Source organism: Lissotriton helveticus, chromosome 10, assembly GCF_964261635.1.
Source record: "Lissotriton helveticus chromosome 10, aLisHel1.1, whole genome shotgun sequence".
Taxonomy (NCBI): Eukaryota; Metazoa; Chordata; class Amphibia; order Caudata; family Salamandridae; genus Lissotriton; species Lissotriton helveticus.
The window spans coordinates 486,447,759-486,475,034 of record NC_136071.1 but is presented as its reverse complement, the minus strand read 5'-3'; positions in this window follow the sequence as shown (position 1 = coordinate 486,475,034).

The window sequence follows — 27,276 nt, the reverse complement described above, 5'->3', positions numbered from 1 at the left end:
CTGGTGAAACTAAGAATGCACGTACTGACTGAGTAAAATAAGTTGTCTTTTGTTTTCACACGACTCTAGAGATACACTCTTGATTAGGGTAGAGCAAAGTTGTCATGTTCTATGGTTGTCAGAAACTAAATTCCTTCTTGTCTATCCAGGGAGGTTCAACTCCTCCTTGCCTATTCGAGAAAGTTTCTAGTGAACTCTGAGCTAGCTGGCAAACCCAAAACTTTAAGTCTAATATCGACAGTAGAAGACCTAGTTAACGTCTGGTCTAGGTCTATACTATTGGAGGTATTATTCCAATGCGCAGAGCCTATTGGGATAATAGGAACTACACTACAATGCCATTTAGCAGTTAAACCCAAACTTTTTTTAATACATTTGTTCATACATAATGTTATTGTGTTGTATATGAATTTAGGAACCTAGTGTAATTTTCCTGATTCATGTCCATATATAGGTATAAATCACCCTATCCTTATATAGGCATAGAAATCATAACCATATTAAGACATAGTTTAAGTAGTCCTAATACAGCTTGGCTACTTCCACTAGTTCCGAAAATCCACAACAATTTCTTGGAAAAACCCGCTTTCAGCAGTCAGGGACTGCCCCCTGCATGAATATTGATTTATCCAAGAACTCATGGAGTTTTCAAAGAACTAGGTCTTTGATGACGTTATTATGTCCAACCTTACGTCAAACTTGGCACCTTCAAGGGATAAATATGCCCACATGTGCCCAAACTGACACACGGTGGTTTGGAGCAGTTCGACTATCTACTTGCCTGACGCCCTGCTACAGCAAGTGCCGAAGGAAGCCGACCCTCCAGCAGACGCACTGAGAGAGACGCTGTCTTTTCTCTTGCCGCGAAATCCAGCTCCAGTGTTTCCAACCTACCCTTGAGGGTTGTTGGGAAATCGAGTCCTGAGAGAGAGATACCAGACCTCCTTCATTCTCAATCAAGGTACGGAGCTGATTAGACCCTTGAAGAATTCTTGGATTAGATTCTTGGCAAAAAAATACTGAAACTAAGCTACAACTCACTTACTTCTTCCCTCATACTAGACCTAGGTTAGGGACACCGGGGTAGGCGTATTTTAGAAGAACCAGTTGAGTACTTTTAGTCTTTATTTATTAATGTATGTATTCTATGTATTTTCTGGCTTAGAAACCATATCATGCTTTTACAGTATTATTTTATAATACTCTTCGTACTGTACACATTGTACTTTGCAACCAGTATTACGATTGTAGCAGTTCATTTCCTCTGCATGAGAAAGAAGACTGTTCAATAAATCCTTTTATTGAAAACGCCCATCTCTCTATTTTCTCTGCACCTCTGGAGAAACGAAGCAAGCACAATTGACTGAGTGAAATAACTATCTATAGTTTACGCGACTCTAGAGATAGATTTCTTATTCTTGGGAAACAAAGTTGTCATGTTTATGCGGTTATCAGAAACGAATCCCTTCTTGTGTATTCGAGAATGTTTCTAGTGATCTCTGAGCTAACTGGCACTCACAATTAAGTCTAGTATATTCAGTAGAGACCTAGTCGACTTCAGTCCTACGTCAAATCTATAGGATATACTATTCCAATGCGCAGAACCTATTGGTAATATTGGAACTACACTACAATTGTATCCGAAAATGAGGAGGTGAAATATAGACCTAAATATTTAATATGAGTGGAACTCCAAGTGAAATTGTAGGCATCAAATTCTGTTTAGAAAGTGTATTTGGTCAGGGGCTGGATTTCGCATTTGTCATTGTTTAATGTATAACCAGATACTAGAAAATATGACTGCACTACCCTTAAGAAAGCAGGAATTGATTCATCCAGTTTTTATATAAATAGCAGAATAGCGTCAGCATAGGCTGCAAGTTTAATATGTGCATTGGAGGTTTGAAAACCATGTATATTTGGATGTTGGCATAATTTGGACAAAAAAGATTCTAAGGCCAAATTGAAAAGAAAGTGAGAGAGGGGGCAGCCTTGGCGTACACCTCTACCGAGGTTAAAATAGGGTGAGATCAAGCCATTAGCGCACACCGCCGCTCGGGGGTTAGAGTAAAGGAGAGAAACTAGAGAAATAAAATTCGGGCCAAAAGCAAACCATCTAAGAGTATGAAATAAATATTTCCATTCAACTCTATCAACAGCTTTTTCAGCATTCAAAGCTATTGCTGCTAAGGAATGTTTAAGGTGGGAAGTTTTAGATAAAACATTGAAAAACAATTGTGTATTATCTGTTATAACCCGTCCCTTAACAAATTCGGATTGTTTTTTCCCTAATAAAGTCGTCGGTAAATAGGAGTCCAAGCGTATGGCTTATGCTTTGGAGAAGATTTTATAATCAATATTGACCAATGAAATGGGTCTATAATTTTTGCAAAATTTTGAATGAGACAAATGTGTGCTTCTGGAAAGGAGCCTATGGAGCCATTCTCTGATTGAAAAAATTGAAGCAAAGTATGTAATTTAGGCAAGAGGAGTTTAGAAAAATAAAGATAAAACTCAACTGTAAAACCATCCGGTCCAGGCGCTTTTTCTTTTTTGAGGGCTTGAAGCGCCTTCAGGAGTTCTTGTCGTGTTACTCTATTGCTTCAAGGGAGGACAGCACTGATGGGTCGTAATGGGGTTTTTGACTATTTGAAAAGAACTGTGACAAAAGAAGATCAGAGGGTTTTGCATCCGACGTATATAGGGACTGATAGAAGAGAGAGAATTGATTTAAAATTTTGGTATCTTTGAATTTTAGAGTAGATTGATTATCGTATACAGATTCAATATTTAGTTTGTTTTTCCGCACCTTGAGATAGTTAGCCAAAATCTTCCCTGCCCCGTTTTTACCATCGTAAAATTTTGCACTAGATTTTGAAAGGTATAAAGAGGCATCATCAGTTGAGTTTTTGTTAAGTTGTAATTGGGTTTTTATCAGGGCTGTTAAAGTATCTTGCGAATGGGAAACATAATAGGAGTGCTCCAGTTTATTAATATTATTAAGGAGGTCATTGGTAAGATCACGTGCTAATTTCCTTTTCCTTGCTACAAAACGGATGATGAAATCCCTAGCTGAAGCCTTGAAAGCATTCCAAATCGTGGAAAAAGGTAAGGAATCATTCTGGTTTGTCTCAAAATAATCATTGAGGAATTCAGTGAAGGAGGTAGTGAATTTTGGTTCTAAAAGAAGTGCATTATTAAAACACCACCTTTTAGGAGTATTGATCTTAGGTAATATATCTATGCCGATTGAAAACGGGGCATGATCAGATAGAAGGATAGGACCAATATCAGCATATGAAAGGGACTGTGAGATATTGTGAGAAACAAAGATATAATCAATCCTAGATTGAGTATGATGCATTGGGGAATAAAAAGTGTATTCTCTAGTGGTTGGATTGCAGAGACGCCAAGTGTCTAAAAGTTTATGTTGGATTATAGTGTGAACAAAGAATTTGTGGGGCTTGTGTGGAACAAAAGGTGTTCTAGAGTTCCTACCAATAAATGGGTCAAGCACTTGATTACAGAGGGATACAGAAAGGATCTTGGAAGCCTTTCAGTTTTCTGCCCCCTCTAGAGAGCAGATATGCCAACTCATACAAACCACGAAGTCAGGTGGCCCAATGGATCCATGCCCACCTAGGGTGCTGCATTTGTTTCTAGAGCTACTTAGCTCCCAACTCCATTTGCTTCTGGGAAAAATAATACAGGCAAACTGGTTCCCAAAAGCATGGAAAGCTGCCTAGGTCCGACATCTCTTAAGGAAACCCAACCTTGACCCGTCGGTCCCTGCTAATTTTAGACCGATTTCAAGAATCCCCTTCCCCGCTAAAATTTTAGAAAAAGATCTGAATATACAACTATCCGGGTTCATTAGGTTATCGCAGGCACTTGATGTCTCACAATTTGGGTTCCGGGAGGAACACGAGACAGAAACTGCGCTGATTATGGCGGCGGAAGAGGTCAGGATGGTGCTGGATGAGGGTGGGAAGGCTGCCTTGATATTGTTAGATCTGTCTGCAGCCTTCGACACTGTTAATCATAGAATACTCCTTACCCGCCTAGAAGAAATAGGCTTACACCCATCTGCAGTATCTTTAATGGCTTCTTTTTAGGGAGAAAGATCCTTTACGGTTCAGCTAGGGGAACACTCATCAAAATCTTTTAGAACCCCATGGGGGGTACCTCAGGGCTCGTCATTAAGCCCGACCCTCTTTAATGTTTATGTAGCCCCTTTAGTGAACATCATCAGAGACTTGGGATTCATCCCAATATCATACGCTGACGACACCCAAATTGTAGTGTCTATCTCAAATAACACAGGCGAGTCAGCGGAGAGATTTAGGCTTTGTATGTCCCAGGTCAGCCATTGGATGCAGGCAAATTGCCTAAAATTAAATGGCGATAAGTCAGAGGTTTTATTGCTAGGGGCTGAACATAACATCTGGTCACCAGACTGGTGGCCTGATAGTTTGGGGTGTTGTCCATCGCCAGTGGATAGAGTTCGGAACCTTGGGTTTGTGTTTGATTCCAAATTAAATTTCAAGGCCCAGATCAACAAACTTTCGTCATCAATATGGTACACTCTTAAACTGATTAGAAAGCTACTGCCATTTGTTCCATTAGGCACTAGGAAAACCTTAGTAACAATGCTTGCACTTTCCAAACTGGATTATGGAAATGCTCTGTATATAGGGCTTCAAAAACAGCTACTACTAAAGCTCCAACGCTTCCAGAATGCGGCGGCAAGGCTTGTTTTGGACATACCTAGATTTGAGCCGGTGGCTCATAGACTTAACAGTCTCCATTGGCTAACAATAGAAAAGAGAAGCCAGTTCAAGTCAGCATGTTTAGCCTATAAGGCTTTACATGGCTCAGGGCCCCATTTTTTGAAGCAAAACCTAAGACACTATGATCCACAGAGAAACCTCAGATCCAGTAGCGCCATGTTACTGAGAACCCCCAGATTTAATCAGCTTAGATGGGGGGGAGAAGTTTTGTTCTACACACAGCAAAGATCTGGAATTTGATACCGATAGCAATAAAAAACAGCTCATCATTGCTATTCTTCCGAAAGACTTTAAAGACCTGGCTTTTCTTGAAATAATTCAGTTCCATCCAGTTTACGATGTCCTGATGCAACCATCTTCACACTGTGCGTGCAGTCCTCAGTCATCTTTAGCGCCAAGACGCCCTCGGGCATTCACGCGCTCTATAAATTCAATAATCAAATCAAATCAAATCAATCCCTAGCCAGTACAAAATTGTCTCTCAATGCTCTGAGAAATTTGTTTAGCTAATGTAGCCCAAAAAGAGGTATCTCCTACTGTAGAGGCATAAACATTAAGAAAAGAAACCGGAACATCCCTCAATGATAGCTTAACAAGTAACCATCTGCCATCCGCATCTGATTTTTGTGATACAATCGTAACTGGGAGAGACGTACAACACAATATCATGACTCCATTTCGTTTACCATCTCCTGGAGAGAAAAACCATTCCCCTACCCAACCTTTCTTTAATTTCAAGGATTTTGTATCCTTAAGATGAGTCTCTTGCAAAAAAACAATATCAGCACCTAATTTGGCAAGATGACTTAATAATCCTCTTACGTTCCAAGAGACCAACTTTAATGACATAAATAAACAATGAAGAGATGATAAAGAACATGAAGATAAAAGTCCGATACAATAAAATCATATATAAGAATACATAAGTATAAAAATGAGAAGAAATTATGTAAGTAAAACTCAAGCCAAAAAATATTAGGAGAAATAGATAAGAGAATCCAAAGGAAAGATTCAAGTAAAATAGTACAGTGAAGAAAAGCAATTGTTAGCGACCTATAAGAAAGTGATGAAAAAGAAAAATGTGAAGATAAAATGATGAATAGAATTTCAAATATAAGAAGGAAAGCAGAAGGAGAAAGAAAACAGACATCCTAAGAGAGAAGAATATAGACGTTAAGTACAGAACAAAAAGCAACAAACAAAACAAATAACATACCTACAGAAAGGGAACACGAAAGTGGGGGTGGGTGAAACCACATGGAGTAGATGAACCATCCGGGGTAGACTGGACAGAGCCGGGGAACGAGGGAAAGCATCACGACAAACCGCAGACATGACTGTTGGGAAAAAAAAGTATCAAAATTAATGCTATTGTAAATAGAGAGCGAAGAACGAATAATAGAAGAACCAAAAAAACGAGAGGTCATAAAGAAACAGACCACCATAAACTTTAACACACTTTAAAAATTAGCTAACAGAGCATTAATATAAAACAGATAACCAAATAACACCTGCAATGTAAGGAATGATAGCAGAATATGAATTCAAACCAGAAACCTCTAGTGATACTGGAGGAGGGAGAACCAGAAGAGTCCATATGAGTCAGCTTATGTGAATTGATGAAGCTTTGCAAACAAACTGGATCATCGTAGGAAGTAGTTTTGTTGTTATAGGTAACTTTGAATAAGCATGGGTGGAAAAGATTATTGCATAGATTCATCAAGCGAAATAGCGATCGCAATAGCTGCGAAACAGCGATTGCGATTGCAATTGCGGCTCCCGCAATTCATCAACTACAAAAGCAGCAAATAGCGAATTCGGAAAACAAAGAATCGCAAAACCAATTGTCAACCCACATTGCAATTCCGTAACAGCGATTTCCCACATTTTCAGCGAAATAACTTACGAATTCGCAAATATATCGCGAATTCGCAAATTATATCGCAAATCAAATTCATCATACATCGCAAATAGCGAATATGCCCATAGTTAATAACGAGTCGCAATTTAAGGAGAAGCTAAACCAGGTGGTAACCATGAAGTCCAATTGGGGAAAAAAAATGCAAACAAGAAACAGGTGTAGGGTAAAACAAACACACTTAAGGAGACTCAGTAGGAGCATGAGGAAAATCACAATGCCAGGCCTCTACATCGTGGCAAGGCGGCTGAGGATCCAGGCTGCAGCCCAGAACCGACGCAGGATCCAGTAGCGAATTTTCCGACTGCGCATTACACTCCTGGGCCAGACTGAGGAGCAGAGCTACTCAATATACAGGCTAAATGGGGCAATGATAAGGAAGCTCATCAGAGACCTTGACCCCCTGATGCAGCACCCAACACGGCGGACCAACTCCGTGCCCACCCATGTCCAGGTCCTGTGCTGCCTGCACCTCATGGCCTCCGGAAGCTTCCAGGAGATAGCCGCATATGCAGGGGGCATATCACAGAGTACCCTGTCATGCTGCCTACAGAGTTTCCTGGACGCCATGCTGAGCCAGATCCACCACTACATCACCTTCCCAACAACCCAACAGGACTTAACACAAACAAAACTGGACTTCTATCACACCACCCAGTTTCCCCATGTAATTGGCTGCATCGACTGCATCCACATTCACATCTGTCCACCCGCTGAGATCGAATACATGTACCGGAACCGCAAGTCATACCACTCACTCAACATCCAGATGGTCTGCAATGCAAAGACCATCATCACCGACATTGTGGCCCAATACCCGGGGAGCACGCATGATCGTTCATCTTCCGGCACAGCGGCATACACACCCGCTTGGCCAGGGGTGATTTTGGCGAAGGACATCTCCGCCCACATACAGTATGTCAAGACCATGTTGCTGCGCATAACAGGCACTGACCCTCTGCTCCTATCCTTCAGGTGACAGTGCCTACTGCCTCTGTGAATACCTCCTCACCCCATACCTCAACCCTGCTACACCACAGGAACGGTGATAAAATGCTGGGCACATACACACAAGAAATGTTATTGAGGGGACATTTGGCATGTTAAAGATTCGATTCCGCATCCTCCACAAGACTAGCGGGGCCCTCAAATACCAGCCTGAGGTCTGCTGCTGAATTGTCGCCATGTGTGCCATACTCCACAATATTGCCACCAAGCGGAGGATACCCGTGGATGTGTCTGGTAGTGATTCTGAAGGGGACAACCTGCCACCTGCACATGTGCATCATGCACGCGGGGAGAATCCTGCAGAAGGACACAGGCACCATAACAACATCACAATGAACTACTTCTAATGCACCCATACCCCTCACACAACACTGCACTCATGCATGCCACATGAATTAATGACATGAGGAAGATTTGTGTTCAAAATAAAATCTTATTTTCATGTTCTACAAGATGTAGATGTGCTTTGAATCATCCCAAAAAATTACAACTGATTTGCATCATACAGGCACTTGTGTCCAGGTCTGGCGTGCATGGTTTCATCACCATGGCACTGCCGGTATTGTTTGTTCAGTCACTGGCGCCTCCTGCAGGACGCACCCTGTCGCCTCTCCAACTCCACGTTGGGAGTGTCCGGCCGTGATGCAGCACTGGGCCTGGAACTGCGGCGCCTTTCTGGTAGCACCTGCACAGACAGGCTGCTCAGGCTCGATGTGCCCTCACTGGCATCATCACCCCCCCCTTGCACGGCCATGGCCGCACTCCTGTTGATTCTCAACTGCGGTGGTAACCTGCTCCAGGGCCCTTGCTACATCTTGGCAGCAATGTACCATTTGAAGCTGCATGGCCAGCGACCTGCACCACAGTTGTGATGTGGCGTTCCATATGAGGTGGTTCGACCGGGTATAGGCAGACAGCCAGGTCAGCACCTGGCGGTGGCGTCGGCGGGTGATGTCCTGCTGCGCCACCATCAGTTGGTTATTTTCTTTCAATGCAGCCGGTAGCTCCTGCACACTTTCTGTCAGCTGGTTTATATGGCGTGCAGTTTTGTACAACTGCAGCTGCATGGCTGCCATGTGCTGTGCCTGCTTGCGGTGCACAGCTAGCATCCAGGCTTCAATTCCTAGCCCTAGATTTTGGCCCTGTGGCTCCCTGTCTGGTCGTGTGGCCACGGTGCGCTGCTGCCTCAACCGGCCGCTTGCCTGGGACCGCACAGTGGCTGTGCGGCGTGTCTGCCTCCTGGGTGGTGGTGGGGTCTGATCCACTGCCATGCATGACGCCTGGGGTGGTTGTACTCCTCCTGTGGCTGCAGGGGTCGCCCTGTGCATTTGGGAAGGTGCTGGTACTGTTGCAGGTGCAGGTGCATGTGACGGTCCAGGTGCTGGGGCTGTCTGGCTCTCTCCCTTCCTCTCATCTGGAGTCTCAGCGATATGGAGTGCCTCGCTATCTGTGGTCTCAGCATCTGCGGCACCTGTGATGTGAATGAGTGCATGATTAATGATATGATTTGGGCACCTGGGATGTAGCAACATGCATGCAGACTTGCATTCCCTGACTGGCTTTAGGGGTATCTTTCACTTGACTGTTCTGGATGTGTGCGACTGTCAGGGCACATTGTCACACTACAGGTCCCACAATGCAATTGGGCGTTTCTGATGGGCAAGGACTGCATTACTGGGTTTACCAAATGGCTGGCTATGGAGACATGGGCATTGTTAGGGTACGGGGTCGCAGTTGCATGGCTCTTACCTTGTGATTGGTGTGTGGCTCGGAAGGTGTCCAGCTGAGTGACCCTCACGCAGGCTGCAGGGTTGATGGTGTCCTCAACCATGTCCTCCAGTGGTGTGTTAGCGGGTACTGTGGACTCTCTCCCGTGGCCAGTCTCTCCCCCAGCCTCTCCGCAATGCGTTCTTTGGCACGGCCTCTGAGGTCATACCACCTCTTCTTGAGGTCATCGATTGACCGCTGTGTCACTCCTACGGCGTTAACCTTCGCCCTGATGCACAGCCAGATGCGCCTTTTGTCAGCCTCGGGCACCTTCCTGGAAAGCTTTTCAAAAAGCTTGTCATGGTCCCTGCTGACTCCCTCAATCAAGTACTCCAGCTCTTGTTCTGAGAACTTGATTTTCCTCTTCCTGCCAGTTTCACTGGCTCCGGCTGCATCCTGGGACATTGTGGTTGCAATGTGTGTCCTGTCTTGGGTCTGCAGGGTGTGTCTCCTGGAGCTCAGTGCTGTGCCTCCTCCTCAATCCAGCTCTGTGTTCCAAATGAGTCATGGAGCTGCCTACTTCCTGGTTGTGATGTCATCATAGTGCTCAAAATGCGACTTCCCATTTTTGCGATCTCGCAATCTGCGAGATCGCTATTTGCGATTTCGGTATTTGCGAAAATTGCAATTTGGGGTTGGGAAACAGGCGATTCTGAGAATTAATAGCGATTTAGGGAAAATCGCATACGACGATTGTGGGCGATTGCGAATCGCACTTGATTTGCCATTTTGATGATGCATCCCACTCTGCAAATTCTAGATAGCGATTCGGTATTTTTCGCTATTTAGAATTTGCAGAATGGGTGCTTGATGAATCTGGGGGTATATCTGGCCCCCATAGATCAGAGATCAGGTCTCAAATTTAGGATAGCCTTGTGTCTGGCAACTGTAGCCTTGGAAAAATCTTGCGCAAAATACAATGTAGAGCCTGACCATGAAATACGTTGGATAGCTTTAGCGGCAGACAACGCTTTCAACAAGTCTGTGTACTCGAGAACATACAGGATGACTCCTCTTGTTCATTAAGAGGAGGAATTATTGATGGATGCTCGACCCAGTCTAGGCTCGTTATATATTTAATTCAACCTCCTCTGGAAAGTGAAGAATCTTGGGGAGGAAGGACTTAAAGAAACCAATAGGATCACCCCCTTCTTCTCCTTCCACCAGACCATAAATACATATATTATTTCTCCTGTTACGATTTTCAAGATCCTCGACCTGCTTTTGTAGTGACGATACTTGGGTTTGCATGAAGGACACACTTTTGGAGGTTTCCGTGAAGGAGGAGACATTTTGTTCCACTAATTTGAGCCTGGTGTCAAGAAGGGACCAATTGTCGGGAAGAATTTGTTATTTGGAGTTGGTTTCTTCAACAAAAGGTCTAAGTGCTCTTATTTCCTTTAGCAACAATTACGTAGATACTGGAGCGGATGGTTTTGGTGGTTAGGTAGGGTCTTTTTTTTGCGTTTTACGTTTGCCTTTCCTGAGAGAGCTGGCATGTTAATACATTGTTGTGGAAAAATCCTCTGTTTGACGCGCACCAGAATCCTCAAGTCTAGAAAGTTCCGAAAATGTTTTTGAGTTCTTAGTAAAGGAACGTTTAGGCTTAGAGGTGCTGCAGAAATTCTCTTTTGACCTTCACATCAATGTTATGGAATAGACGAGAGGCTAGTACAAATTATCCCTCACAGAGCGTGTAGCAATGACAGAAATGGTGATTGAGAAAGATTTACCCTGCAGGGTATATAATAACCTTTGGCAGGTGGCCACAAAAAGAGTGTAAGTACAGTAAAGTCACTCCGCTGAAAGCTGGGAAGCAACCAAGTGAGATACTTTCTGTGTTTGTTATCTGCAACTTTATGCAAAAAAATATTATTAATCCATCCTCCTAAAAATGATGTGCTCCTCACAAAAAATATGGCACTGACAAATAGCCTCCATGTAAATAATGACGGTAAGTTCATTAATTAACTCATATTGTATATGAGGGAGTCAGCAATCCAGCATTGAAAAAGGGGTCTCATAAAATGGCAGCTGCTCTATAATACCTCAGAGGCTCTGTGAATGAGGTAAATGGAGAATCAGCACTACATTCCAAAATAGAGAAGAGGGGAACCATAAGGCTCAAAGAGAACCTTTGAGCAGGCACGCATGTCGAAAAAGTACCCTTTATGTGAAGAATACCTTTATGAGCTGAGGAGGAGAGGCCGTCGCGGCTGTAGCGCGAGAAACAATCCAAAATGTTGATCCCTGTAAAATCTGCTCCGCCGCCGGCAATGAACGCTGGAAAAAACACTTCTTAGTGGCTATAAGAGCAGCAGGCGAGGTATCCTGAAGGTGAGCCGCACTTCAGCTCAGCATATCTTTGGTTAAACTTGCGTCTGCGGCACTCGGGACGCAACTCCCTTTTCCCGAGCCCTGGAGCCCTACGTGGACACCGCCATACTCTTTGGGCGCAAGCCACGCCCCGGCAGCACGCTTCTAATAAATCTCTAACATTTCTCTCCCAAAGATTCGATTCACGTTTTGCTCTCTATTTTCTGCAGTACATACATTAGCCACGAAACCCACTCCAAGTTACTGCGTTTGCTGCAGATAGTAGAGCTTAGAAACATGAAAAGGCAGTTACTTCTGGTGTATTTCCCCTTGAAACACCTTCCCCTGTGGTCCACTGCCTGCTCCATCTAATGTTTTCAGAAACAGGATTTTTTAAAAAGCTGCACCTATTCCTTTAGACAGCACTGGCCGCGTTTAACACAAAAATCCCATATAGGAAAGTAAACACATGGATGGTGGTTTGCTGTTCTTTGCAGTCCACCACCCCTGTGTCTGAAGTCAATCGCTGGGTGTTGCAAATAGAAACCTGTCTAATCAATATTAATTAGGCAGGTCATTCTGAGAGCCCTGGTGACAGGGGGTTATGTGATGCGACCATTTGTACATAGGCCACATCGCAAAATCAGAGACAGGTCACAAAATAATTCATGCACAATTTGCAATGTGACCTGCCTCTTTGCATTAGATCCTGGTTTTATCATCTAATGTGTGAGAAGTTGGCCTGATGTATGATGTTCACTATTCTAGTGAGCACCTTGTATCAGTCCAAACAACCCTTATGGTGGTGGTTGTAAGTCAACCTTATAGACAAGCTATCCTAGGGGTTGCATAGAACTAAGCAGTCTTAGGCTTAACTCAAGAGGGCATGTGAAGCCAGCTGTTTTACCATATGCAATCCTTTTAATACCAAATGATAGGACACCACACAAGTTATGTATTTATTACTAGAATAATCCTCTGTACTCTTTATGAGGACAGAGGCACAAGCGTTTAAACAAAAGCACAGTTAAAGATACAAAAGTTGCACAATTATGGATAGGCCCGGTGGCCACTAAAACCATATACTAAAATATTGGTATAAGTACCACGTCTCAAACAATGGTAAGGCCTAGGGCCTTGGGAATAACTGGGGCTACACTGGTCTAACAGTAGGTAGGACGGGAGAGGCCCGCGGGATTCGGGTGCAGCGCTTAAAGCATACGCATGCACCAATGCAAAGTCAATGGTGCGTAAAAGTTAGAAAGTTACTGTTTTAGAAGTCTTCCGACTGGACTAGAACTTCCCCATTTTAAACCAGGACACTAGAGGTGTAAACCACTACAGGAGCACCGGAGTACTCTTGTTACCTCACCCACAGGAAGCGGGTGCATAGGTGTCAAAGTGTGTCGGGTTTCGTTGTGGAGTTCTATGGAGCCTGGAGATGAAGATGCTGCAGGCGGTCAGGAGAGAGGAGTCCGGTTGGATCCAAGGGTGGATCGAAGATGTAGAGTACCTGAAAGCACAGGGGACAGAGTCTGGGTCACTAGCCAGTGACCAGGATGGAACCAGGAAGGAACCAGGCGATGTCGGGCGCAATCAGGTGGTTGTCGAGAAGCTTGTCTCCACTGCCACGTGGACTCGGGGGCATCGACGATGACCAGGAGTGGATCACGAACTGTCCCACAAAGGTTCTCACTGTCGGCGGTGTCGGCTTCCAGATCGGAGTTAACAGGCATTGGCAAATGCAACCCACGCAGGATTTGAAGATCACTTCTCACTCGGACCAGCAAGGTCAGAGAGGCTGCTCCATTTCAAGGGAGTGAGGGCCAGTCTGGAGCAACAAGACTAGCAGTGTAAATTCAAAGGTTCGTTGCTGTAGTGACCACTAGCCAACAGGCAAGTGACCGGACAGACGCGTCAAGCAGGAAAATGCAAAAGGGCCCCAAACCCAAATGCACAGCTTCGAGGGTGCCTCGGGAGCTGCACTGGAAGCACTTCACAGTCTTTTCAAGATGGCCGGTCCCACATCTCACGTCGCCTCCACGGGTCTCAGCTCTGCTGTGGCTGTGGATCAGGCTGTTGGATGTCTGGGAATCTGGTTCTTGTTGTTCTCTGTCACTCGAGCTCCGGCGGGAGCTGCAACAAAGCAAACCATTGGGCGCTGGATGGTGCCTGTTTGCACAGGGTGGTCACTCCTTGACCACAAGGGAGATTCTTCAGTCTTCCACGTCAAATGGGATGTCGAAGGGTCCAGAGTTTCGTTTCAAAGTTTCAGTCAGGATTATCTAAAGTCTATGGACACAACTCCTACCTTTATTCCAAATCAAGGGGCTGGATTACCTGCTAGGTCCCTCCTATGAATAGGACCCAGGAAGGGGGTGGTTACACCCCTTTCCCTTTGTCCAGTTTCACGCCAGAGCTGGGGCTGGAGTGCCCCAGCACCGTTTTGAACTGAGCTATGCATGGGGAGCCTTGTGCGCCCCAGGCAGTGTCTAGTTTCACTCGCCCTGCCTGCCTCAATCCACTATCTCCTGTCTGGGGTGGTATAACAGCTCCCTGTGACAGGATACCATTTGTCCAGGCCTCCCCTGCCAGAGTTTTGGTCAGCAGCAGGAGGCCAGATTTGTGTCTGTGGCAGCAGCATCCATTTTGTGATGCTGAGGCTCTGGTTAGATTTAACCGCGTTTAAGTAAAGTAACATGTCTTCTCCCTCTAGAAGAGTGGAATGCTACCCCCGTCGCCAGAACTGGTGAGGGGGTAGTATTCCAAAGTGTATGCCACCTTACACAACATGTTTTGGTAAAGTCAAACCAAAGTTAGCAATAACTGCGAGGATTGTAATGCACGTAAGAGTATATGGTATGTCAATACCCTGGAACAGCTATAAGGACATGGTTCCGAAAGCTGCAGACAGGCTCAGCTGATGCTAGAGCACTATCTCACATAAAACCGAGCACTCTGCCTCCAGGATTGTTAAGGCCTGCCATAGGCGTGACTTATAGGTGTATATGTGTCCAGATATAGGTTTAGACATAGGTATACTATATCTAAGCAAGGGGTGATTACACGACCTTGCCCCTGCTGAGTGATCAGCCAGTTGTGTCTATTTGGATGGCCAGCCAGGGGTGGAAAAAGATATGCTGCAGCCCCCGGTAGGCCTTGGATGTACCTATGCCCTGGGTGCCTATAGTACACTGTAGAGGGGCTGATAAGGTGACCCAATACCCACTTAGTTATGCACCTAGGGTACATGGAGTCAATATTAAAGAGAGAGCAGATAGCCTGGGACCCTGATTAGCAGGATCCCAGGCCAACTAAGTTGAAAACCAGCTAAACACAAGGCAAAAAGTCTGAGGTAACCGAAGTCAGGTATCCACCCTCCTACATAATGGATGAAAGATCTATGGCAAAGTAAAATAAAGTACCAAATAATAATGTGTTCAATGCTAAACAAAGATACCATACAGAAATAGGGCCAAAAATAGAAGCTTTGAAAAAAAGCAAAGATAGCAACAAATTCTTCGTGTTAGTAAGTTCACGTCTGAGATTACCCTAGAAAGTGTTTGACATTAGTATTGGTACAGTTGAGTGGCAAGCAACCAGTATATCATTGTATGATGAGAGTTCCTCCAAGTTCACACTGTGCGTAGCATTGTTTGGTTAAAAGCTCAATTGGTACATCATATGCACAAAAAATGAATCATAATTGATGCTAAATATTCTAAGTGCCTAGTCATTGGATCTGGTCATTTTTCTTGCCTTTCCAGGCTTTCCCTTGCTGAACCCATTCTTTGCTGGTGTGTAGGACTCTGTGCACTTCAGTGGTAAAGTGTGTGTGCTCTCCTTTGACATGGTAAAATTGGCTTACACCTAATTGGTACATTTTGATTTACTTATAAGTCCCCATTAAATGCTCCTACATGTGCCCAGGGCCTGTAAATTAAATGTTACTTGTTGGATGCAGGAGTCATTGTGTCACCCACAAAAGTAACTCTTTTAAAACAGGTTTCAGACTTGCCTACCAGTTTGGGCAAAATAAACCTATTGCCAGGCCTAAACCTTTCTTATAATGTTTATTTGCCACACCAGAGGTAGGCCATTAAAGCTCATCAGGCAGAATGCATTTGTATTTAAAAAAAATGGACATGTGTGTTTACATTTTACATATCCTGACAGTGAAAAACTCCTAAAGTAATTTTTTTCTGTTGTCAGGCCATTAGCTCCTAAATACCACTGGGTTATCCTATTCAATTTAATATGTGCTAACTTCAGTTTGGGACAGATAGAGACATGCTGTTTCCTATCAAATGAATTGCAATTTAAAATTCTATTTAATGGCAAAGTCAGATTTTAAATTACAATGTAAAAAACCCCACTAATTTTAGAAAGTTGGCATTTTGTACCCAAACCAACTGTGCTTTCCTGCCAATGTCTTGTGTAACATGAATGTGAATGGCTCTCAATCAATCAATCAATCAGGGGGTTTAAAGCGCACCACTCACCTTGAGGGTCTCAAGGTGCTGGGTGTGAGGGGGGTTGCAGATCCAGTTCAGCCAAAGAACCAGGTCTTGAGGTTCCTCCTGAATGTGTGCAGAGTAGGGGAGTTTCTGATGTTGACAGAGAGCTCCTTCCAGACTTTGACTGCGTTGTAGAAGAAGGCTCTTCCACCTGCTCTGGTTCTGCGGATGCATGGGGTTTCTGCCAGGGCGAGGTCAGCGGAGCAGAGGTTCCTTTTGGGTATGTAGAAGGAGACTCTTTCATTGAGGTATTTGGGTCCGATGTTGTGGAGGGGTTTGTAGGCATAGGTGAGTAGCTTGAAGGTTACTCTCTTCTCGACGGGGACCCACTGGAGGTCTCGCAGGTGTTAGATGATGTGCTCATGCCGTGGGATGTCGAGGACGAGTCTGGCCGCGGTGGTCTGGATTGTCTGGAGTTTGCATAGCAGGAATTTGTTGATTCCAGCGTAGAGGGCATTTAAGTAGTCCAGTTTGCTTGTCATGAGTGCGTGGGTGACGGTCTTTCTGGCTTCAGGGGGATCCACTTAAAGGTCTTGCAGAGGATGCGGGGGGTGTTGAAGCAGGTGGAGGCGGCGGCTATGATCTGTCGGGTCATGGTGAGGGAGGAATCGGGTATGATGCTGAGGTTCCTGACATTGTCCGATGGGGTGGGTGCAGAGGGCGGAGGACCACCAGGAGTTATCCCACGCAGAGGGGGAGGGTCCGAGGACTAGGACTTCTGTTTTCTCTAAGTTAAGTATCAGACAGCTGCTGCTGATCCAGACTGCAACGTCTTTCATTCCTTTTTGAAAACTAATTCTGGTCGTTTCGGGGTCCTTTGTGAGGGAGAGAATGAGCTGGGTGGCGTCGGCAATGGATACAATGCTGAGTCCATGCTGTTGGATGGTGGCTGCGAGGGGGGCCATGTAGATGTTAAAGAGTGTGGGACTGAGCAATGATCCTCGTGGTACTCCGCAGTTGATCTCCGTGGGTGCAGAGAGGAAAGGCGGGAGTCTGATCCTTTGGGTTCTGCTGGCGAGGAAGGAGCCAAGCCAGTCGAGGGCGGTTCCCTTTATTCCGGCATCGTGGAGTTTGGCTGCGAGGGTGTGGTGGGAGATGGTGTCGAAGGCTGCAGAGAGGTCAAGTTGGATGAGGGCTGCGATGTGGCCTTGGTCGAGGAGCATGCAGATATCATGTGTGGCGGCGAGGAGGGAGGTCTCAGTGCTGTGGTTGCTGCGGAATCTGGATTGGAAGGGGTCGAGGATGGAGTTCTCTTAGATTAAGTTTGTCAGCTGAGTGTTGACAATCTTCTCAGTGACTTTGGCTGCAAAGGGAAGGAGAGAGATGGATCGGTAGTTGTTCAGGGCTGTCGGGTCTGCAGAGGGTTTCTTGCGGAGGGGCTTGACTTCTGCCCATTTCCAGTGATCTCTGAAAGTGCCGGATTAGAAGGTGGCGTTGATGGTGCATAGTAGCTGGGGCGCTATGGCCTGTGGCGGCTCTGTGTAAGATGTGCAGAGGGCAGGGGTCCATAGGAGCAACTGAGTGGGTGCTCTTCATGGGTGTGGTGGTATCTTCGGTGGTTACCAGGGTCCAGGTGGTGATGGTGGCCGGCTGCCGTCACTGGAGGGAAGGGTGGTTTCTGGGGCTGCTCTCTGAAATTGTCGTAGATTGCTTCGATTTTCAGGTGGTAGCATGAGCCGAGCTTGTTGCAGAGGTCTTGGGAGGGTGTGACGTCTGTGCATTCGCTGTGGGGCTTGGTGAATTGCTAGATGATGTTGAAGAGTTCCTTTGAGTTGCTGGAGTTGGTGAGGATTTTGTTTCATATGAAGGTCATCTTTGTTGATCGTATGGGTTGGTGGTAGTCTGTCATGGCGTTCTTGTAGGTGATCTGGTCTTCCGTGGTTTTGCTGTTTCTTCATCGTTTTTCGAGACATCTGCAGGAGTGTCTGGCTTACTCGAGGTCGGTGGTGAACCAGGTGGTCTTCCTAGGGCATTGTCTGTCAGTGGTGTGGAGGGGTGCAAGCTTGTTTGAGCAGTTGGTGATCCAGTGGTGTAGTCCCTCAGCTGCAGAGTTGGCATCGATTGAGGCAGGGGGGGTCACAGCTGAGGGTGGAGTTGAGAAGCTCCTCTGTGACCTTGCTCCAGTACTTTGCAGAGGGTGAGGAGAGGATTTGAGAGCAGTGGCGGTATTGAAAGAGAAGTGTATGCAGTGGTGGTCCATCCAGAGGGGCTGCCTGGTGCGGCTGAAGCAGATGTTGTTCCAACTTGCGCAGATGAGGTTGAAGCTGTGTCCTGCCTTGTGGGTGGGGGTGGGGGTGGTGGCGAGCTCTTTCAGTCTGATGTTGGTGAGGTTGTCCAGGAGGGCGGAGGAGTCGGGGTAGCTAAGGTTGTCGAGGTGGAAGTTCAGGTCTCCCATGAGTATGTAGTCCATGGAGGCGATGGCGTGGGGTGCGATGAGATCAGCAATACTAGTGGTGAATGAAGCGCGGGGTCCGGGGGCCTGTAGGCGAGGGTGCCATGAAGAGTGGTTCTAGCGTTGGTCTGGATCTGGAAGTGAAGGTGTTCAGTGGTGGCGGACAAGTCTCTCGTGTGGAGGTTGACAGTCCAAGGGAGCTCTTGTGTGCAATGGTGAGTCCTCCTCCTGGGCGGTTGGGGCCGTCCTTCCACTGGATCTTGTAGCAGTCGGGAATGGCGGTGGCGATGCGGGGGTGGAGGAGGCATTGGTCCAGGTTTCCGTGAGGAAGGCAACATTGGGTGATAGGGTGTCGATCAGGTCCCAGATTTCTATGGCATGCCTGTGCAGGGAGCGCACGTTGAGGAGGATGCCCTTCAGGGCTTCAGTGGTGTTGGCGTCCGATATGGGGGCAGTGGCCGTGGTGGTGCGGAGGGTGGTGAAGGTTCGGGGCAGAGGAGGCAGGAGAACTTGCCATGGGTGGTGTTCAGTGTAGACAGCTGGCAGTTGTTGTTCCTTCCGGGGTTGGGTACATGGAGGGCAGTTAAGTCGTAGCGGTGGGTGGTCAGAGATCCAGGTTCCCTGGCGATGGTCACAGTTGGGTCGCAGACGAGCTTGCTTTTGGTGCGCCAGCAGTGCGGCCGCATAGCGGCTACCATTAAATGGGGGAGGGGGTGGGAAGCTCAGCTGGGAGGCGGGAACCAGTTTGGCAGGGGGGAGGGGCTACTGGAGAGCATCTAGGAAAAGGGCAATGATGAATGGGCACTGAGGAAAAACAAGGGCATAGGCTAAAATCTAAGAAGGGCTAAAAGCAGAGTTACAGACAAACAGGCACAGAAATCACTATGCAAATACAATAAAAAAGACAGAGAAAGACACAAAGACAAAACGGGCACAACAAGGCAAACTGACAACAGTGGACCAGAAGAAGAGCAAGGCTCTCCCACTGGACCGCCATGGATGAGGCGCAGGTAGGAACCTGCGGGTGGATGACTTCCTCGAACACCTACCAGGGAGAGAGGTGTCTGGGGCAGCGACAGGCGAGGCTGCAGCAGAGCTGCTTGGGTAGAGAGCAGGACCCTGGCCAGGAGGTCAGAGGTCCTGCTCATACACCCAAGCAGTGGCCGCCATTTAATAGGGAAGGGGGAGGGAAGCTCAGCTGGGAGGCGTGAGCGAGAGCGGTAGGGGACCCGCGGGGAGCAGAGGTGGGAAAATGGCGGTGATTAACGGGCATGGAGGAAAAACAAGGGCACAGGCAAAAAACTAAGAACTGCTAAAAACGGAGTCACAGACCAACAGGTACAGAAATCACTATACAAATACAATCAAAAAGAAAGACAAAGACACAATGACAAAACGGGCACAACAAGGCAGTCAGACAACAGTGGAACAGCAGAAGAGCAAGGTTCTTCCACTAGACCACCAGGGATGAGGCACAGGAAGGAGCTTGCGGGTGGAGGAGGGCCTTGAACTCCTACCAGGGAGAGAGGTGTCTGGGACAGCGGTCAGGCAAGACTACAGAGGAGCTGCTTGGCCGGAGAGAGGGACCCTAGCCAGGAGGTCAGAGGTTCTCTTCTTGTGGGTATTGTATTGCTTTCAGACATTAAGACAAAACAGGCTTAGATGTGAGGGGAGAAGGTCTTCCTGATAGCTTGGCTGGGAAAAATCTGTGCCTTGCCCTGATTAATTTTCAAAGGGTCCTGCTTGCAGCACAGAAAGGGTTTTGACACCAGGCCTGCCCTTGCCATGTTGGAGAGTTTGAAGCCACAACCAGGCGAAGGGCAAGAACTGACCAGAACCAGTTTTGTGTGGGGGTTAGGGAATTCCAGCAAACAAATGCTGTCACCAAGTATAAAAGTGGGACCTTCAAAATACACCTTGACCTGTCAAAGATTCAGAACAAAGACTGTCCCAATAATCAATCAATCAATCAGCATTTGTATGCTACGTTTTTGCAGAAAAAAATACTGGCCACCATTCCAGGTTTTAACAGTTTGCAAAGGCCTGAATTTGATTTTTAAGGGAACTTTAGATGAAATTTTCTGTATTCCTTTTTTAAATGCATTTACTTTCTTTGTTTACTTTATCAGTCAGTGGTCATTATGGCAGCTTGAGAATACATTTTATGCTATTTTCGTCTTACACGCAATGTTTAAAGTGAGTATAGATATGGGTAAAATAAAAATATATTTTGAACCTGCCGGGACTTTAAAATTTCTACCGTACTGGAGTCATGCTTCTAGTGTTTTTTTCTCTGATAAATTAACTGAATGCTGCTACCTGGTGCTGGTGTAGTAGTAGGTAGGATGAGGCAGAGGTTATCTTTCCTAGGGCTTAGTGATACAGAGAGTTCTGGCATACATTACACTTGACTGCTGTCCTTTAACTTTGGCATCAATGCTGGTGCTCACTGTACCAGACAGGCTGAGGTAGGAAATTGAACATCAGACCTGCACTAGTTGGACATGGGTGTTGCCGGGCCGGCTGGCAGAAAAACAATTAGAGCATCCTGTATTTTACCCAGCCTATGCTGACTGGGCCCCCTGACTCCTACCCTGGCATTGGCAATCTAGAATAATGGCATGATCATGAATTACAGCACTCTGGACTCCAGGCCACTCTCTGTGTCTCCTTCAGGATTCAAGAGGCCCCAAAGACGGTTGGATCTCAGTCATCACCAGCTGCCCGATAATTATAGAGAGACACTGTCAAATTAGTCAGTGGACTGACTCGAGCTGCCCGGCGCCGCAGACAACAGGAGACATTAAGGGGCCTTTTATGATGACAAGCGGATTGCCACTGCCCGGCCGGCAGTGGCGATCCACCTGCCATCTGCACCTGATTTATCCCTGCCATATCCCTGCTGCGGTACCCCCTGCAGGGGGTACCACGATGGATGGAAAGGGTAACGCGGTGGATGGAAAGACCCTCTGCTGCTTTTCCTCCGTCAGGCAATCATAACGATTGCCTGCCCTGCGTATCTGGGGCATAATATGGTGGCGGTGCCAAGCAGGCACCGCGATCCATATTATGATGTGCAAATTTAAAGGCATTTCCACGGCGGCGATACCGCCATGGAAAGGCTGGCCGAAATTGCTTTGGGAGCACGTTATGGGCCCCGAGGGGGTGGGGGCTGCACTTGGGGGGTACCTATGGTCCCCCTACATTGCGATACACAAGGCGGCAGGCACGGCGCGGTGCCTGTCACGTTGTGCATGGCAATGCAAACCATGCACTTCTAACATTGCAGACGGAGCCCCACCCAGCAGCACCGCCTGCAATGTTAAAGGCCAGAATGCGCCTGCAATCCTAATTGTCCTCGTGGGACCGCCGCACCTCTGGCGGTAGGTCCCTTTTCCGTAAGGGGGCGGGTGGACAAAGCCCGCTCCCCATCGTAATGGGGCCCTAAGGCTATGAGAATCAGTGTCGACGAGTCTGAGATGGACTGAGGCAAAGATCAGTCACATAGGTCACAGCCAGGAGGTCTCTGGCTGGGTGTATTATTAAAAAACAAAAACACTACAACGTTGTTTACTCACGGCTTCACAGCACTGGCAGCCAGCATGTCACATAGCCCCAGCCGCTGCAGCATCAGATCACACAAGCTGCACGCATTGTGCCACCACAGCCACTCACTCACAGAGCTGAGCTGGGGCAGCTCTGCTGAACTTTTGTGACTGGAGCAGATTAATTATTAGCATAAGCAGCAAGTACTATTAGTCAATAAAGTCATCGACACTCGCCAGACACTTACTTTTTTGCAGCAAGCGAGGCGAGATGAGCAGGGCAATTCTTTAACGTTGCCGCGACAAGCCGCAGCGTTATGACTGGACTTGGACTACTAAACCCGCTGCCACAATCCTGCACCCGAAAGGTGGCAATGAATGGACACACCAGGGCAATCATGATTCTGGGCAGCTGGTCATGTGTTCTAAGCTCTGGGCTCCAGTAGCACCGTGCGCTGCTGTGATTCAGATTCCCAGCGCCAGTAGCCAAGAGTTATTAGCTGCAGCTGCCGCAGTACGCACGCTTTGAAAACTGAAACTCACACTCTCATTCATTGGCCAGGCAGTCACTGACTCCTGAAAACATCACTTGAAATGCTGTGGCACGCGGTCAAGGTCAAGTGAAAATTCAATAGTGTTGTATTTTAGCAGCAGCTACTGTGAAAGAAACTGCCCAGCCTCCAAGCCTGCCGGGACCAACGTGCACCGGGGTGAAGGTCACCATGCACTACCTGAAATGTAGTCAATAAAGGTGCACTAGCAACACTCCACTTTCGCAGAGGAGGTGCTATAATGCGTGACTTCGCATTTCAGTGTGGTGATGCAGACCTCTACACTGAAATGCGTTAGTCTAACGTTTGATGCGTGGTACTTGGCAGGGCTGCCCTAGTAGGTAATAGGGCTGTGAGGTTCAAACTACCTATAAGTCCCTAATATGTAATAGGGCATAGAAGTGTAAAGGACAGCAGATTATCTACACTTGAATGTGTGTACTGCTGAGTGTCTGCTGTCATTTAAAAAGCAACCTGGCTTTGCAGACTGTCTTTAAAAGAAAATTGGGTGCAAGCTCAACTTTGGTGGTATGGGCACTTTATGGAACCAATCTTTTTATTAGTATAATAAAGAGTCATAATAAAAAGAACACAGCTTCCTGCCTACATTCAGAGGCCGTACAAGAGGGGGTGGTGATGGACGGAGCATCTGAACCAATCAAACACTCACACCCAGTCAAAAGATCTGGGTTTAATCCATCACCGTTCTTTAGCCCACTCTGCCACCCCAGTTCAGACATGGCTATATGCAAATCAGTCTGACCCTGTGCCTCATGGGAACAGTCCAGCCCGAACTGCCAAGCCATGCCTTCCCTGGATCAGAAACAAGTTTCCGAGGACCGGTTTCTGGCATTACAGCCACCTTCAGCGCGGCTTCCTTGAATCCAGTGGCAAAGTGAGCAAGGGACTCACGTCTGAGCATACTCTGCCACATGTATGGCGGCCAAAGCAGTACAAAAGGGGGTGGTGATGGACGGAGCATCTGAACCAATCAAACACTCACACCCAGTCAAAAGATCTGGGTTTAATCCATCACCGTTCTTTAGCCCACTCTGCCACCCCAGTTCAGACATGGCTATATGCAAATCAGTCTGACCCTGTGCCTCATGGGAACAGTCCAGCCTGAACTGCCAAGCCATGTCTTCCCTGGACCGGAAACAAGCTTCCGAGGACCGGTTTCTGGCATTACAGCCGTCTTCAGCTTGGCAGGGCTGCCCTAGTATGTAATAGGGCTGTGAGGTTCAAACTACCTATAAGTCCCTAATATGTAATAGGGCATGGAAGTGTAAAGGACAGCAGATTATCTACACTTGAATGTGTGCACTGCTGAGTGTCTGCTGTCATTTTAAAAGCAACCTGGCTTTGCAGACTGTCTTTAAAAGAAAATTGGGTGCAAGCTCAACTTTGGTGGAATGGGCACTTTATGGAACCAATCTTTTTATTAGTATAATAAAGAGTCATAATAAAAAGAACACAGCTTCCTGCCTACATCCAGAGGCCGGCAGAGTGTACATCTTGCAAAGTTACATAGCTGAATACTTACAACCTGGGGGCGGCAGCATCTTAATAAGCGTGTAAATTCGTAGCAAGCATTGAGTCTTTATTTCTACAACCAGAAGTAAAAAAATAAAAGAACACTCCAGACAAAACCGACCCTCCCCCACCTCCATCCATGTTCCGTACAAGTCTGTCCATCCTGTACATTCCCCCGTCATAGAGTCACAAAGCGTTTGTGAGTACTCCTTCTATTAACTGCTATAGTGGTATTTAGGGGGTGTCCTGTGGCAACAGCTCAAGAATTTGAAGGTATTTAGGGCATGTGATATTGAGTAGTTCTTTGGATAGTAGATGTAGAAAAGGAGTCAATAGTTTAAATGTCTGAGGGGGTATTTGAGAAGGACCTGTCCTGCCCTATCTGGAGTCTTGTCATGCAGCCTACTGATGTGTGGAGGGTAACAATCTCACAGGACTGCAAGTCCACAGCAGACCAGGCAGCAGTGTGCCTTTTAGGTATTTGTCCCCTGAGGAGATGGAGGACAGGAGGGAGGAAAGAAAGCTAAAGGTAGAGCTTGCAAAATTGAAATTGGAGAAGGAGCAGGCCCTTGTCAAGAAAGAGAAGGAGCAGGCCCTTGGTAACAGGCAGGCCCTTGGTAAAATGAAGACAGAGAAAGTGCTAGAGGAAGAAATGCTGGCCATGAAAGAGGAAAATTTCCCCATGAGCTCATGTGAGAGCTTAACATAAGAGCCCTACAAGTGGGGTCCAGCGACAGCAATGGTGGCAGTTTACCTGCAGCATCCACTGGTGAGTCCAGAGTCTGGATCCCCAAGAATTTGGTAACCAGCTATGTTGTGGGGGATGACATGGACAAATGGTTTGCAGCCTGCGAAGGTGTTCTAAGAGTGCACAAGGTCCCAGAAGTTCTGGGGTGGTAGTTTATGGAGGTATATGCCCACGGTGGGAAGGTACACACGTTTTACACTAGAGGCAAAGGACCAGACATTCTTCACTGCTATGAAGGACATCCCAGTGAGTAAGTTTGGACTGAGCCCTGAGAAGTATAGGCTAAGATTCAGAGGCAGCCATAATATCTCATCACAAAATGGGTGGATTTCTTGAATTATGCCAGCAAGGCACTGAAGCACTGGGTGAGGGGCAACAAGGCTGATGCTTACTTAGGGCTGTATAACTTAATTTTAAAAGAGCACATGCTTGATATTTGTTTTCCAGAGCTGCACCAACACCTGATTGATAGCAAATGAACTGACCCCAGAAAACCTGCTGAGGAGGCAGACATCTGGGTCAGCACCAGAGTGTCCAAGGAGGCATCTGGGGGGTGTTCCTAAAATGGTGGTCAGGATTCCCACCAGAAGAATGAAGGGGGAGATGAAAAAGACAGAGTTCTCTTAAGGCCCCCAAAACAACTCAGAGGGAAAAGGGTCGGGTTATTATTCCCAAACTGGCCAGTAGAAGAACTATCCTTACAAAAGTCAGCAGCTGAATACCCCCAAGTGATATGAGTGCTTTGAGTATGGACACTACAAAGGGATCCCAAGTGTGCAAGAAGAGCACCACCTCCCACTGGAAGGAAGACTCCGGAGTGGCTAATGTAGTGCTTGTAGGAGAGTAGGGTCTTCTTGCTATGATTACCCCCACTTTTTGCTGTGCTTCACTGTTTTTTTGACTTTAGTATGGCTGTGGCCCTGCTAATCAGGTCCACAGCCTAGCTGTTCTCTCTCTAAATTGATACTATGTACTTTAGGTACATACCAGATTGGTTACTGAGGCACCCTTGTGAGCGCCTGTATATGGTACCTTAGGTACCCAGTGCATAGGGACCCCAGAGGCCTACCAGGGGCTGCAGCATATATTGTGCCACCCCTGGTTAGCCTTCCAAACTGACACCACAGGTCTGCACTTGCAGCCTGGGTAAGGTGGTATAAGCACCCCTTACTTAGATATGGTATACCTATATCTACCTTATAAATAGACACATAGTAACCTATGAGTCACTCCTATGGCAGGCCTTGACAATCCTGAAGGCAGAGAGCTTGGTATTGTGTGAGAGGGTGCCCTAGCATGCGCTGAGCCCCTCTGTAGCCTTCGGAACCATCTCCTTACAGCTTTTCTATGATATAGCCATACCATATACTCTTAAGTGCATTATAATCCTCGCGGTTAATGCTAATTTTCGTTTGGCTTTATCAAAACATGTCGTGTAAAGTTTTAAACACTTTGGAATACTACCCCCCGCCAGTTCTGGCAGCGGGAGTAGCATTCCACCCTTCTAGAGGGAGAAGACATGTAGTTACTGGTATACCCGGTTAAAGTTAAACAGAGCCCCAGCATCACAAAACGGATGCTGCTGTCACAGACACGAGTCTGCCCTCCTGCTGCTGGACGAAACTCTGGAAGAGGAGGCCTGGACAATAGGTTTCCTGTCCAGGTCCAGGGAGGTGCTAGCACTTCCCCAAACAGGCTTCATTGTATTGGGGCAAGGTGGGTTGCATTCAGTGAATGCTTTTCAGACACAAGGTGCTCCATGCACTTCCCAGTTCAAAACGGTTTGCTGGGGCACTCAGCCTCAGCTCTGGCTTGAAACTAGACAAAGGGGAAGGGGTGTAACCACCCCCTCCCCAGGTCCACGCATAGGAGTGATCTTTTGAGTTAGTCCACCCCTAAACTTACTATAAGTATAGAACCCCAGTCCTTAGGACTTTAGATTACTCTGGATGAAACTCTGCAACATATATCTTGGACCTTCGACATTCCATATCGACTGGAAGACGGACGAAATCTCCCTTGTGGTCAAGGAGTGACCACCCTGTTCAAACAGGCACCAAGTGCATCTTTGCCAGTCTACATTTTTGAGGCTCCCGCCTGATCCTGAAGAATCTGCGACACAGGACATGGACTTCCAGACATTTCTGATGCTGACCTGTGCCCCCAGAAAACCTGAGACCTGTAGCAGACA